Consider the following 13,623-nt stretch of genomic DNA (forward strand, 5'->3'; position numbering starts at 1 on the left):
CTACCCCAGCATTAGGACCCCAACCAGCCCTCTGTCAACGCCCAGCCCTCATTGCTCCCCCCCTGCTGTCCGCTTTGTTCCTAGCAGTGCTGCTCTCACCAGACTGCTCCTAGCTGGCAGGAGAATTAATGAAAATTCTACAGATGCCCCCTATCCACGCTGCTGCCTTCCAGTCAGAGGAACACAGACTGCAGCCCTCTGTGGTAAAGAGTCTGCCACAGGGGGCGCAGCGATACAAGCCACCAACTCCCCCTCCACTCTAGGGCCTGTGGGCAGTTCTTAAAAATGGCGTGATGTTGCCCAGGACAGAGGTGGGGCTTGCCAGCTGGGCTCCTGTAGGAAGAGCGGTTATTGGAGTGCCACTGACTCCAGAAGGGGTTAAATCCCCCCATACACACACACCGGCATTGATGCCTACTTGCACCCATTAGAATGCAGCTTATGCCGGATTGTGCTGAAGCACCAGCGTTGCACAGCAAACCTTATTGTGCCATGCCAAATACTCGTGCTTTGGTTTCCTGCACTCGCCAGCAGGCTCCGCAGCCTGCAGGGTCAAACCCTTCGTCACAGAAACACCCTGTTAAATTCTGAGAGCAACATTCCCTGGGGGGAAAAGGACATAACCATGTAGGGAGAAGATCCTGAGAAGTGGAAACCAGGTCCCCATGAAAGGGTGGAAGTAACTATCATTCCTGCTCCTTAAGGCTTTAATAGCCACACAATACATCTCTTCTCAAGCAGTGCTAACACGCCAACAGAGCTTCATGCGCTCCACCTAACATATTCCGTGCACAGGGTACTCCTTATAAACATTACTTAATAAGGGAATGAGTCCGTCCATAGCCCCTGCCAGTCAGATACTGCTTGACTGAACCACCAAACAAAGAACTTTGTGTTTTGGGGAAAACTCAGAAATAGCATATTGTCGTTATGGGGTGTGCAGGGGGGAGGGCAACCCACTGTATACACTTGCTGTCAAACCAAGTTCAAAACATTTACTCCCGAGACCCCCTTTACTGTCACTGACCTGAGTTCTTATGGTACCCTATGGATCTGGTAAACATTTATAGCATAAAAGTGACAATATCATATACACTGCCCTAATATAAATCACAGCTACCATTCTTTGTATATACTGGAAACTGCAAACGTAATGGAAGAACTAATGGGGTTCTAGGCTGCACAATGAACAACTACAGATGTTTCTCGGACCGCTCTACAGAATTCCAATGCACCCAGAGTAATAGATATCAGCTAGGGTTGAAGTAATAGGTCTGATGAGTGAAAAGCTCTTTACTACCCCCCTCCGCCCCCTCAGTTTTTCAAATTCTACACCTGGAGAAAAAAGAATGAACAAGCACTGTTAAACATTTGAGAGGTGAATGCACAAGACATTTAAGAAGTGGAAAAACATCTGCTTAAGCCAGATAGAAACCAGATGGGGAGGAAATAGGCAAGAGGATAAGCAGAAATGTAGTCAGGAAGAAGACTTCAAGAAGAGAAATCTGCTTACAGCAGGTAAAAGCATTTACCCAAAGGCAACAAGTACTTTGCGTAGTGCCAAGTGAACAACAAACAGCTCAGAGATGGTTCTTCCTGGGGAAGAAGGAAAGAGGCTGACACCAGCAGTCTCAAAAGGACTCTGAGTTGGGAGGTAACTCAAATGAAGTGGCAACTTTAAGAAACTCAGATGTTCTCCAGGAAGCTTTTTCTCTATATCTATGTGGCACATGTCGGCTAACCAATCAGTTATGGAGCCATTGAGCATTCCACGAGAGAATGTTTCTCTGGTGATTAGAGCAGGAAACTAGGAGCACTAAATACCACTGATCACTGAGTAACCTTGGATGGGTCACGTGAGCCTGTGCACTTCAATTTACCCATCTCTAAGATGGGTACAATACTTACTGGTGCCTACATCACAGGGATGTTTTGAAGCATGTATTTAAATACATTGACATCCTTGGATGAGAAATCTTCCAACTGCAAAATATTTTGTTGCAACTTCATAGAATAAAAACAAAAGACAAATCAAAGCCATGAGACGCAAGCATTTTTCACTATCCCACACACAGATATAGGTCATCTCTAATTTCAGAGACACAACAGGAATCCATTGCTTTTACACACGTCCCATCTACTTCCTCCCACTAACGCCTTATTTTTAACTGCAATTTCTTTCAAGTGAATGTACAATGGTCAAGGTGCTTTTACAGGGCTAGATTTCTGTATTTTACCCTACAGATACTCCCATTGCAGTCAATGGGAATATTGTAGAATAATGGCCTATTCAGTGTGTGGCCCAAAGCTATTAAAGAAGTAACAATATCAAAAATAAAACCCACAGATGGCATAGATGAATTTCTCATGCCATGCCACAATAATACCCATATAATTTCCACCTCCAGCCAGTCTGTACGCCTCAACTCACTCCCCCTCTAACTGCCCAAGAAAGATAAGCCTTGAAGATTAAACAAGAGAAGAGGTGAGCAATGACTGAATTCTACTAGTCAAGGATAATTTGATAGCAGAGGACTGGACTTGGTGACCGAGGAGGTTCCTTCTAGTCCTATGTAACTATAAAATTGATTTTATCTTAGACAGTGTTACAGTCATAGCCCTAGTAAGTACTTTCCACAGGAATATCTTCTTGTTCCTCCAATCTTGCTGATATGCCATAGTCATTAGATAGAGACCCCTTAGAAATCCAAGATTAGGGTTATTCACTTCCTGGCTTACGAAAAACAATGGCAAAGAGCATTGAAAAGAAAACGCCATGAATTGAACTGTGAAGCTGACTGGTGCTGTGTAAATATTAATAAGGTATTGCAATGACATGGAAGATTGCGATACCAGCAGTATATTGCCTGGGGGCAGGTCTGTCATACAGATGGATGTGTTTTTAGATTACTAAAACTGGAGATTTGGGTTCAGAGGTAAAAATGCATCTCTGAAATTGTGCGTCTGTTTTCATGTCGCCTGAGCTTAGATTCTATTTGCTGCAGTTGAGTGAATGTAAAAAGAGCCACACAGTTTTTGAAGCATTGAGAAGCCCATTCTATAGCATAAATATTAGAGCTGATCAGAAATTTTTCAAATAAGCATTTATTTATTTATTTATTGGGGGAGGAGGGGGCAAAAAATACAGATTTGCTGAAACCCAAACTTTTCACAGGAAAGGGTTGGTTTTGACAAATCTCTCATTTAAAGAAAAAATTGTGGAAAAAAGTTTTTAAACTGTGGTAATGTCCCATTGTCCTTTCTGGAACAAAAAGTTGCTTTTTAAAAAAATTCTAAACATTTTGTTTCAAAACGAGATGAAATTATATTAAAACTAATTTAGAATATAAAATGGTCAAAATCAAAATGACCCACTTCAAAATTATGAAAACAAAATGCTTCTGTTGACCTAGAGCTTTTTTATTATTTAAGGTTCACAACATTTGAGATTTTGACTTCTTGGCACAATTCAGGATAAGATGCATTTTTCAAAACCTTGAAAATTTTCCCACGATGAGAAAACTGTTTCCCACCCACCTCTAAAAATAGCTAAAGAATGGCATCTAATTGTTTATTTTCAGCTTAGGAAAAACCCTTCTATGAAGGGTCCCTTCAGAAAGGATGAGCTTCCCAAAGTGCACAGCTATCTGCAAGGAGCTATGGATGTCCAACCATAATCCTGATAGACCTCAAGATGCAAGGTAGCAAAGACAGCACAAGAGGGGAGAAAAAATAGTCACTGGAAAGTTAGACTTGGGGACAGAGGGAAGCAGTTAAGCTAGAGAACAAGAAAAGAATGAGGAACTATATCCCGTGGCAGAATAGAACACCCCCAGGTTTTGTTTATATAAAAGTTAGCATACATTTTTGAACTGGAAGCTCCACAGTGATAACCCTAGAAGTGAGGAGAAGAAAAGAAAAATAAACAGAAAGGAGCTAGGTGAGGTGAAACAAACTCATCATGGAATGTTTGATCAAAGAGTAATGCCTTCAATTTGTTCCTTCGTGTATCTATAAAACAACTCCTTTAAAAAATAAATAAATAATAAATAAATAAGGAAATCTTCTCCCCACTGGCAGAAAAAACTCTCCACAAGGCATGAGTGAATGTTTCTGGTTTGTGAGCCAATGGAGCATTCAGCTACATGTACAAAACTGTTCTTTCTCCAGCTTCCCTTCCTGCTGGCTCCCAGGCTTGTCTGCAAACCACAAGCTTGATTGGAACTGGCAAGTGTTCCAACTGTACAAATGCATGTAACACCTGGAAGACAACTACTAAAGTTTAAGAAAATGGGGAAAAAAATGGGACACCGGCCAAACACTGTTGTCACACTCCCCAGCTGCTTGTACTCACCTGCCTGCAAGAGAAGGAATCAATAGCTGCAGGGACCAGGCTCTCTCATTCACACACAACCAGCTCTCTCATTTTCTCCCACTAAATACTGAAAGCTACTTTTTTGGTTGTACGCTTTAACAAATACAAACCACCCACAAAAATAGCTGAACCCTTTGATGTTCCTAGAAAATGAACCGGGGGGACTGGGAAAGAGCAATAATGAACTGACCTTTGCTAGGGAAGTGACAGCTTGCAGACAACTGCTACACAGCACGCTGCTCAATACAGTTGATGGAGAAGATGAAATGTTAGTCAAGGACTTCAGGGCAAGCCACTAATCTCAGGAAAAGTGCCATGGAATCTTTGATGTCCTTGCAGAACCGACAGTGCCTCTGGGTCAAATTCTCAGCTGTGGTAAGTCCCCAGCACCACTAGCTTCATCTACATAGGTTTTGACTTCACTTATAAAAGGCCTCCTGACTGTAATCAGCAAATACAGTGACATAAAGAGAAAGGTCAGATGTAGGGAAGGTAAAAATCTATTCATTGACTTCACTGGAGAGATGTTATTTTATATCAGCTGTGGATCTGGCCCTCGGTTTTTGGAAACATCATCGGGAAGATCCACCACACACAGGCCCCGTGTGTGTTGTCCATTTTGTCTACTCCAGAAAGAGGAAGAATTGAGCGGACACCCCACCCCCTATCCCATCAGAAGCCAAATCATCTGCCAGGCATCTGGTTTTCGACCGGAACACCCATTTGAAAAGGCAGCTCCAGTCAGCACTGCTAACCAGGCGGCTAATGTCTGGTCAGCAGCACAGCAGGGTTAAGGCAGGCTCCCTGCCTGCCCTGGCTTCATGCTGCTCCTGGAAGTGGCCAGCATGTCCCTATGGCCTCTAAGCACAGAGGTTTCCAGAGAGGCCCCATGCGCTGCCCCCACCCCGAGCACCAGCACTGCAGCTCTCTTTGGCCGGGAACCACAGCCAATGGGAGCTTCATGGGTGGCACTTGCAGGAAGGGACAGTGTGCGGAGCCTCCTGGGCACCCCTGCCCCTAAGCACCAGACATGCCAACCCCTACCAGTAACTGCCTGAGGTAAGCGCTGCCTGGCCAGAGCCCTCACCCTGAATCCCTTCTTCACCCCAACATCCTGCCTCAGGTTGGAACCCTCTCCTGCACCTTAACTCCCATCCAGAGCCTGCACCCCAATCTTCTGCCCCAGCCCTGAGCCCCCTCCCAAATTCCGAACCTCCTCAAGCTGAGCCTGGAGCCCCATCCTGCTCCCCAACCACCTCATCCCCAGCCCCACAGCAGAGCCCACACCCCCAGCCAGACTCCTCACCCCCTCCCCCGGCCCAGAGACTCCTCCCACACCCTGAACCTCTCATTTCTGTCCCCAAGCTGGAGCCTGCACCCCTAGCCATAGCCCTCACCCTCTCCCACACCCTAACCCCCTGCCCCAGCCAAGTGAGTGAGGGTGTGGGAGAGCGAGTGACAGAGTGATTGAGTGAGTGGGGGATGGGGCCTCAGAGAAGGGGCAGGGCAAGGGTTTTCAGTTTTACGTGATTAGAAAGTTGGAAATCCTATTCAGAGGAGACAATACGCTTGTGAATTTACACAGTTCTTCTCCCACTTTAGTGCTTAGTCAAACCAGAAGTATTTACAACTTTGTTTTGCTAAGTCATTTAAAAAGTAACCAAGCAGAAGAAATTTATTGCCTCCAGTGTTCTTCCCTAATAGCCAGTGTAACAGAGATTCTTCTCATTACGACTGGCCTCTCTGTCTCAGTCCTGATCTGCACATATGGTCCAAGTTGGCAGTGGCTTCCCTTTACCACAGAGAAACATTCTAGAACGTGAGACTGTTCAATCCTCTCCCAGTCTGTTTAGGGATATGAGATAAAATCCACACCAGGACAACACTAGTTCTGAGTAAGGTCTCACTCACAGCAGACTGGCCATGTTGAATGACATCATGTTATTTAGAATCACTGCAAGCATAAAAGTAAAAATGCCACATTTGGAGCCTGTTGCCGCCGTTAGAGTGGCCTCTACTTCATGAGAAAAATGTTTTGCTGTAATGGGCACGTCAGACCAGATGATCTGGTGGTCCCTTCTGCCTAAATACTAAGTCTCTATGATGGTACACTAGGAAATACATACAGGCAACTATTTGCCACGGAGTGCTGAGCACACTCAATTCTATTGCAGACACTCCTGAGTCTGGTTCTTGGAAAATAGCTACAACACACAAAAAATACCCCACATTCAAGCCACCATGTAGCTATCAAGAGCCCTTCCATGTTAACACCATCCTTTCGGAGGACAGTTGTCTGCTTATATGTCTATCACACACACCAGAGCATCTGAGCACCTCACCTTTAGTGAATTTATTTTCACACCATCCCTGTGAGGTAGGGAAGTGCTATTATCTCCCATTTTGCAGATGGACAACTGAGACATAGCAAACATTAATTACCTTGTGCAGGGTACACAGGAAGTTGTGTTAGCCAGGAATGTAATCCCAGGTCTCCAGAGCTCCAGTCCAGTACCTTAACCACAAGGTCATACCAAATTACCCCAGAAAGTGATTCAGAAAATAAAGTGAACATTCTTCAGGCACCTCAAGATGCCATAACAAATCTAATGGAGATAAAAGAACATCATATTAGCTGACATGCTATCATTCCCTTTTTAAGAACATAAGAACAACCAACCCGGGTCAGACCCAATGGTCCAGCTAGCCCAGTGTCCTGTCATCCAACAGTAGCCAGTGCCAGATGCTTCAGTAATCCATTGTCTGTCATCCACTCCCAGCTTCCAACAGTCAGAAACTTAGGGACACCCAGAGCATGGGGTTGGATCCCTGACTGTCTTGGATTATAGCCACAGATGGACCTAACCTCCATGAACTTATCTAATTCTTTTTTCAGCCCAGTTATACTTTTGGCCTTCACAAGATGCCTTGGCAATGAGTTCAACAGACTGACTGTGTTGTGTGAGAAGCATTTTCTTATGTTTGTTTTAAACCTGCTGCCTGTTAACTTCACTGGGTGACCCCTGGTTCTTGTGTTATGTGAAGAGGTAAATAACACTTCTCTATTCACTTGCTCCACACCAGTCATGATTTTATACCCCTCTACCATATCCCTGCTTAGTTGTCTCTGTTCTAAGACAACCTGTCCCAATGTTTTTAATCTCTCCTTGTATGGAAGCTGTTCCATATTCCTAACCATTTTTATTGCCCTTCTCTGTACCTTTTCCAATCTGAATATATCTCTTTTGAGTTGGAATGACCAGACCTGCACATAGCATTCAAGGAGTGAGCATTACATAGATTTATATAGTGGCATTATATTTGCTGTCTTATCCTAATGGTTCTTAACATTCTGTTAGCTTTTTTTGACTGCTGCTGCACATTGCGCAGATGTTGTCAGAGAACTATCCATGACTGCTCCAAGATCATTCTTGACAGATAACAGCTAATTTAAAAGCCATCATTTTGCATGTATAGTAGGGATTCTTTCTGTCTCAACATTCTTTACTTCCTCACTTATCAGCATTGAATTTCATCTGCCATTTTGCTGCCCAGTCACCCAGTTTTGTGAGAGCATTTTGTAACTCTTTGCAGGTAGTCTTGGGCTTAACTATCTTGATGAACTTAGTATCATCTGCAAACTTTGCCACCTCATTGTTTACCCCTTTTCCTAGATCATTTATGAATATGTTGAACAGCACTGGTTCCGGTACAGATCTTTGGGGGACCCTGCTATTTACCTCTTTTCATTGTGAAAGCTGGCCATTTATTCCTACTCTTTGCTTCCTATCTTTTAACCAGTTAGTGATCCATGAAAGGGCCTTCCCTCTGATCCCATGACAGCTTACTTTGCTTACAAGCCTTTGGTCTGGGACCTTGACAAAGGCTGTCTGAAAGTCCAAGTACACTAGATCAACTTGATCACCCTTGTCCATTTGCTTTGCCACATATTTTGTTGTTTGAGCTATTAATTCTTTTTAATTTTTTTGTCACGTCTGTATTTGATGAGCATTGAGATAATCAAGTATGCCAAGAGTGAAAATCTGGCTGCACCCAAAGTCAATAGCAAAACTCCCATTGATTTCAATGGGGACAGGATTTCACCGAAAGTGTCATGCATTTAAGTGTTTAAGAACATCTTTTACTGAACCAACTTCTGCTGGTAAAGACACAAGCTTTCGAGCTTACACCGAGCTCTTCTTCAGATCTGTGTAAGCTTGAAAGCATGTCTCTTTCACCAACAGAAGTTGATCCAATAAAAGATAGCACCTCACCCTCCTTGTGTCTCTAATATCCCAGGACCAACACAGCTACCACACTGCAAAACAACATTTAAGAATAGGAGCCTTTAAAGAAGACACATTTTGAATTTCAGTAACTTGGCCATTCAGGAAATGGATTCCCAGGCGAAGTCAGTGAAAATTGCGGGTGCCAAAAGACTGCAGGAAAATACTGACATTTTTCTTACACAAAGGATGACACTTTCATATGACGAATCAATGGCATGCCAATGTTAGTTTTTCCACTCAAAATGATATTTAGTTACATATGCATTAAATTCTATACATATTTTAATTGCTTAAAATTGCTAAAAGAAACACTTAAAAATTATACCTGGGGAAACATTTTTTCTGCAAAGTTTGGAGCAATTCCTTATCCCTCTGGAATATGGAGAGGATCACTAACATTGTGACACTAGCTACAGCATGACCGCCATGCAATGCTGTGAACAAGAAGTAAGCATTTATTTCGAAAAACATCCCTGAGAATTTATGCAAACAATAACAAGTATTTCAAAAAGCATGCACAGAGCTGTCTCCTATTAACAATGCAGATCAAATGATTCAATCCAACTGCTTCTGCTTTGCCTAAATAAACTCCTGGATCATTCATCAAAGTGAGATTGTTTCCTAAAATATACTTCCTTGAACAGCACAGACAGCCTTTTTCTAGGATCCTGCAATGATGTAATGGGAGAAAGTTATAGGTATTCTGACAAAGCCATTCAGATGGCTAAAAATGCTATTTCCCAGGGCTCCAGCCACACAGGTGCAGATTCAGCACCCATCAAAGCTCGCTGTGATTAATGGATTTGTCCACTACATTACCTTCCGTTATCACACTGGGCTATCATTTGATGTCTGCTGGTCACCTAACCCCAAATCTTTAAAGCAGCTGTCTCAGCCTATGTAAGTTTGTTAGGCTCTCAGATAGCCGCAATGAGCTTGGCGTACAATAAATACAAAATTAGCAGCTTCACTACTAGTGTTAGCCCAGCGAGATAGCTCAAAGCTAGCTTGGGTATGGCTACTTGTGCTGCAGTCACACCTCTGACAGACATACCCTTCTGGCTCACCTGCAGTCACACAGGAAGTCTCTGGCAGGGCTGGGACAAGGTCTACCGGATCCTAGTCCAGTGCCTGAACCAAAAGATTATTGGACATTCATCTCAGTTTCCCCCGTTTACCAGTACAGTCAGTGCATCTGTTTTAACAGTCAGGGGCTCAATCTCACCATAGGGTTTTGCTGAGAAACCGCCAGAGGAAGGCATCTGGAGTCATTGTTCATACTTCAAGACCACAGTCAAACACCCTAGACTCGAGGTAGAACCGGTTATCTGTCTGAAAGTTCTAAAGGTGCAATTGGCGTTAAACAGGTAACACCTCCTGCCAGTGTTTCTCTGATACTTGGTCATAGGCTTCAGCAGAGGAAAGGCTTTGAAGCCCAAAGGAAATACCCAGCAAACACAACCAGCTGTTAGCTCAAACAGTATAATTGCTCAGCAATTAGTAATCACAACTGATTAGGGTAGGTTTGGAAAGGTGTTACAAATAGAACTGAAGTAATGAACGTTTGATCAAAAGGAACAGAGCTGAGAAAGGAGCCCAAACTGTATAATAGGTCTTTGTTAACCAAGAACAAAAAGTTGCAGGGAGTGGGGAGAGTAGGGAAGGGGCTGAATGAAGAATACCTGATAACTTCTCATTAAAGAGCTCATGTAAAACTGCCCCTTCTAGACCGATCATTCCTATTATTATAACTCTTTATACTGCAGTAGAACCTAGAAGCCCAGTCATGATGGACGCCATGGTGCTATACAACCATGGAAAAAACAGACAGCCTCTGGCCCAAAAAGCTTACAACAGTTGTTGTCTTGTGAAGCCCAGAATTCCGGTATGCTGGGCACGCTTGAAGTGTTCCATTTGATTTGAGCAATAGTAAAGCCTTCAGAAACTCTCCCTTTATTTAAATGGGGGAAGAAGAGTGCTAGAACCATGGACTTCTGAAAGCAAAATAAAGTTTAAGCACGCTCCCTGGATTCTTTCCCTGGATTCTGACGGGTGTATATACCTTAGAATGTGATCAAGCTCTTTGCAACCATATTACGTGCACTCCGCCACTCTGAATTAATAAAATAGACCACCTCATAGTGAAGGATTGATTTGAAGACAGGCTTTCAGAAGCAAGGTCATAACTACTGGCAGTTTTGCTAATCAGTATGGAAGGGGGGGAGGAAAATGTAAATAACTGAGAATTAAAAAAAAATATGTGGCTGGACAGCCTTGAGTCCAGACGCCTCTGATAGTAAAAGTTATTGAAAGTTCGGAAAGCAGATGATTTAGCAGGGGGTCATTATGAGCTATGTGTTTTGTATAAGTTAGTTATAAAAGTTGAGATAATAGAGTGTAATTAGGTGCAGTCTTTGGAAGCTATCCTGAGAGAGACATCTTTATTGACATCTTTACGCCCTGGCAGAGAGGCGTTTGGCCAGCACTGAGCTGTCGTTGATTACTCAATACCGTCTCAGAATACAGGTAAATATCTGGGATGTTCTAACCCTATTGCTTATGTCTGTGTATGCTTAAATCTCCACATAGCAAGCAAGTGGGCAAAGAGTAGGTGGAGTCTGGCTCCATGCCATCCCACCCACCACAGGCCAGAAAGCAGGGCTGACCAGGTGCAGACTAGGGGAGAAGGTGATTTACTCCTCTCTCCAAGCAAGTGTGGCACAAAGCAAGAGGAGGAACGGGGATGGAGTTACAATTCTTTCCTGAAGCAGCACAGCTATGTGCCACCCCTTACACAGAGATGAGGCTAAAGGCTCAAAGTAGCATCCCTTAATCCAACAAGCAATTTTCACCACAGAGATGTTGCATTTGTCTAAGATGCCATGTGCCATTTTCATGGAACAGAGAGATGGCGACCGATAAATATATTTCTTTACTTCCATGGGTTGCCGTGTCATGGCACGCTATAGTGACAGTCACTGACAATCTCATCCAAGAGACATGAGGAATATCATTTACCGTTTGCATAGAGCTACAGCCCAAGAGAGAACTCGTCACTTTGGCTGGTTGTTTCCCAGAATGTATATGCAGAGGATTCACATGGAAAGCAAATTGCCACTGGCATATATGTAATGCTTTGAAGGCCATTTAAAGATGTGTTTGTGTAACTATTGTGAGTGGCAATGCTAGAGTCATTGATATGGCATGGCAAACTCTGAAATACTATTGCTCTGAGCGTTCTCCTTCTCCCTGCTTCTAATTATTAATGATGTTGGCACAAAAGCAGGATCTGTGTCTATTAAATCTGCATCTGCTCCTGTTTATTCCCACGCAAAGTTATAAACCTTTGCGTCGTCTCAACTGTGTGCTATGGAACTGATTTAGGATGTCCCAAACAGAGGAGAATGACCTCAGGTGGAGAATAAGCAGAACAGATCAACTCTGAAAGAAAACAATGCTGGTTTTGTGTAACATGCCAGTAGTAATAAATAAATTCAGAGATGAGCAGAGGGGAGAAGGGGAAGAAGCTACGCAGAAAGGAAGGAAATCTGATGTACAGGCAGGAGAACTTTTAATAGAATGATTCAGAATTTTACATATGGTGTCATGGTTCTTTACCAGTCTCCAGAGAATTGCCTGAGGAGGGTTAAGCCACAATAGAACCCAGATACATTTTGTTGTTTGCATCATGGTGTTGTGATGACATTGCACAATCTGCATTGCAAAGTAGTTAAATCAGGATGCTGCGCTACATGTCAGAAACATTACCCTATGCAGGCCTCTTGGAAATATGGGACCCAGAGGAATCTATCAATGGAGAAGTCATTGAGAATTCACATGTAGCTACAAGGAAATGAATGGACATTACAGGGAAGGTTGACTGTATAGTGCAGGGGTAGGCAACCGGTGCCACGAAAGCTGATTTTCAGTGCCACTCACACTGCCCGGGTCCTGGCCACTGGTCCACGGGGCTCTGCATTTTAATTTAATTTTAAATGAAGCTTCTTAAACATTTTAAAAACCTTATTTACTTTTCATATGACAATAGTTTAGTTATATACTATAGACTTATAGAAAGAGACCTTCTAAAAATGTTAAAATATATTAATGGTGAAACCTTAAATCTGAGTGAATAAATGAAGAATCGGCACATCACTTCTGAAAGGTTGCCGATCCCTGGTATAACAGCTAGAACTTCAGGAATTTGTGTTGACTACACAGTTACACTCTGGATTTGGCCTGTGGAATATGCTAAAACTTTGCTTGGTACCTGGGTCCTTTCAGCAATAAGTCACTTCGTTTATTGCAGTGCACTTCCGATTGGTACCAACAGGGCCATATATTTGGAATATAACAGATTCAAATACAAGCTAACAGCCCCATTCACTTGCTGGGCCTGAATGGGGCTTTCCAGGGACACTGAAACACAGGAAGAAGTTTTTGCAAGTCTGTTGCTTCCTTTATAGATGGAAAGACATCAGCTGAATGAAGCATGGCGTAAAAAGCTCTATTCCTTCCCACTGCAGAGGTAGCCAGCATGAGAAAGAAGTGAAGAAATGTTGTTCTCTGGCTGCTCGGAAAGGCAATAAGAGGGGTGCAAATAGTCATTTTGATAAGAGTAGGCTATGCTAATCATGGAGGCAGGAATTGCCAAAAAGCACCAGTAAATGCTGCCACAAAGGGATTAGCAAGACTCCAGCACAGATGAAGACCAAGCACAGCTGGTGGGCAACAAACAGCATGCAAGCTTTGAGCTGTATGAGAGAACTTGCCCACCAAATCTGCCCAAAGTCTGGACTTTCTAATTCTAATCAATGCAAAATAGTCCTTCCCATCGACTGCTCCATGTGATCTGATCTCTCTGAAAGCATGCAAGGTGTTCCTGAGTTCTGGATCTAAATGAAAACGGAATTGCCTTGAAAATACAGAAAGGCACCTAATAAATAACTGTGACTGATA

The sequence above is a fragment of the Chelonoidis abingdonii genome, chromosome 17 (assembly GCF_003597395.2).
Source record: "Chelonoidis abingdonii isolate Lonesome George chromosome 17, CheloAbing_2.0, whole genome shotgun sequence".
In the NCBI taxonomy this organism is placed as follows: domain Eukaryota; kingdom Metazoa; phylum Chordata; order Testudines; family Testudinidae; genus Chelonoidis; species Chelonoidis abingdonii.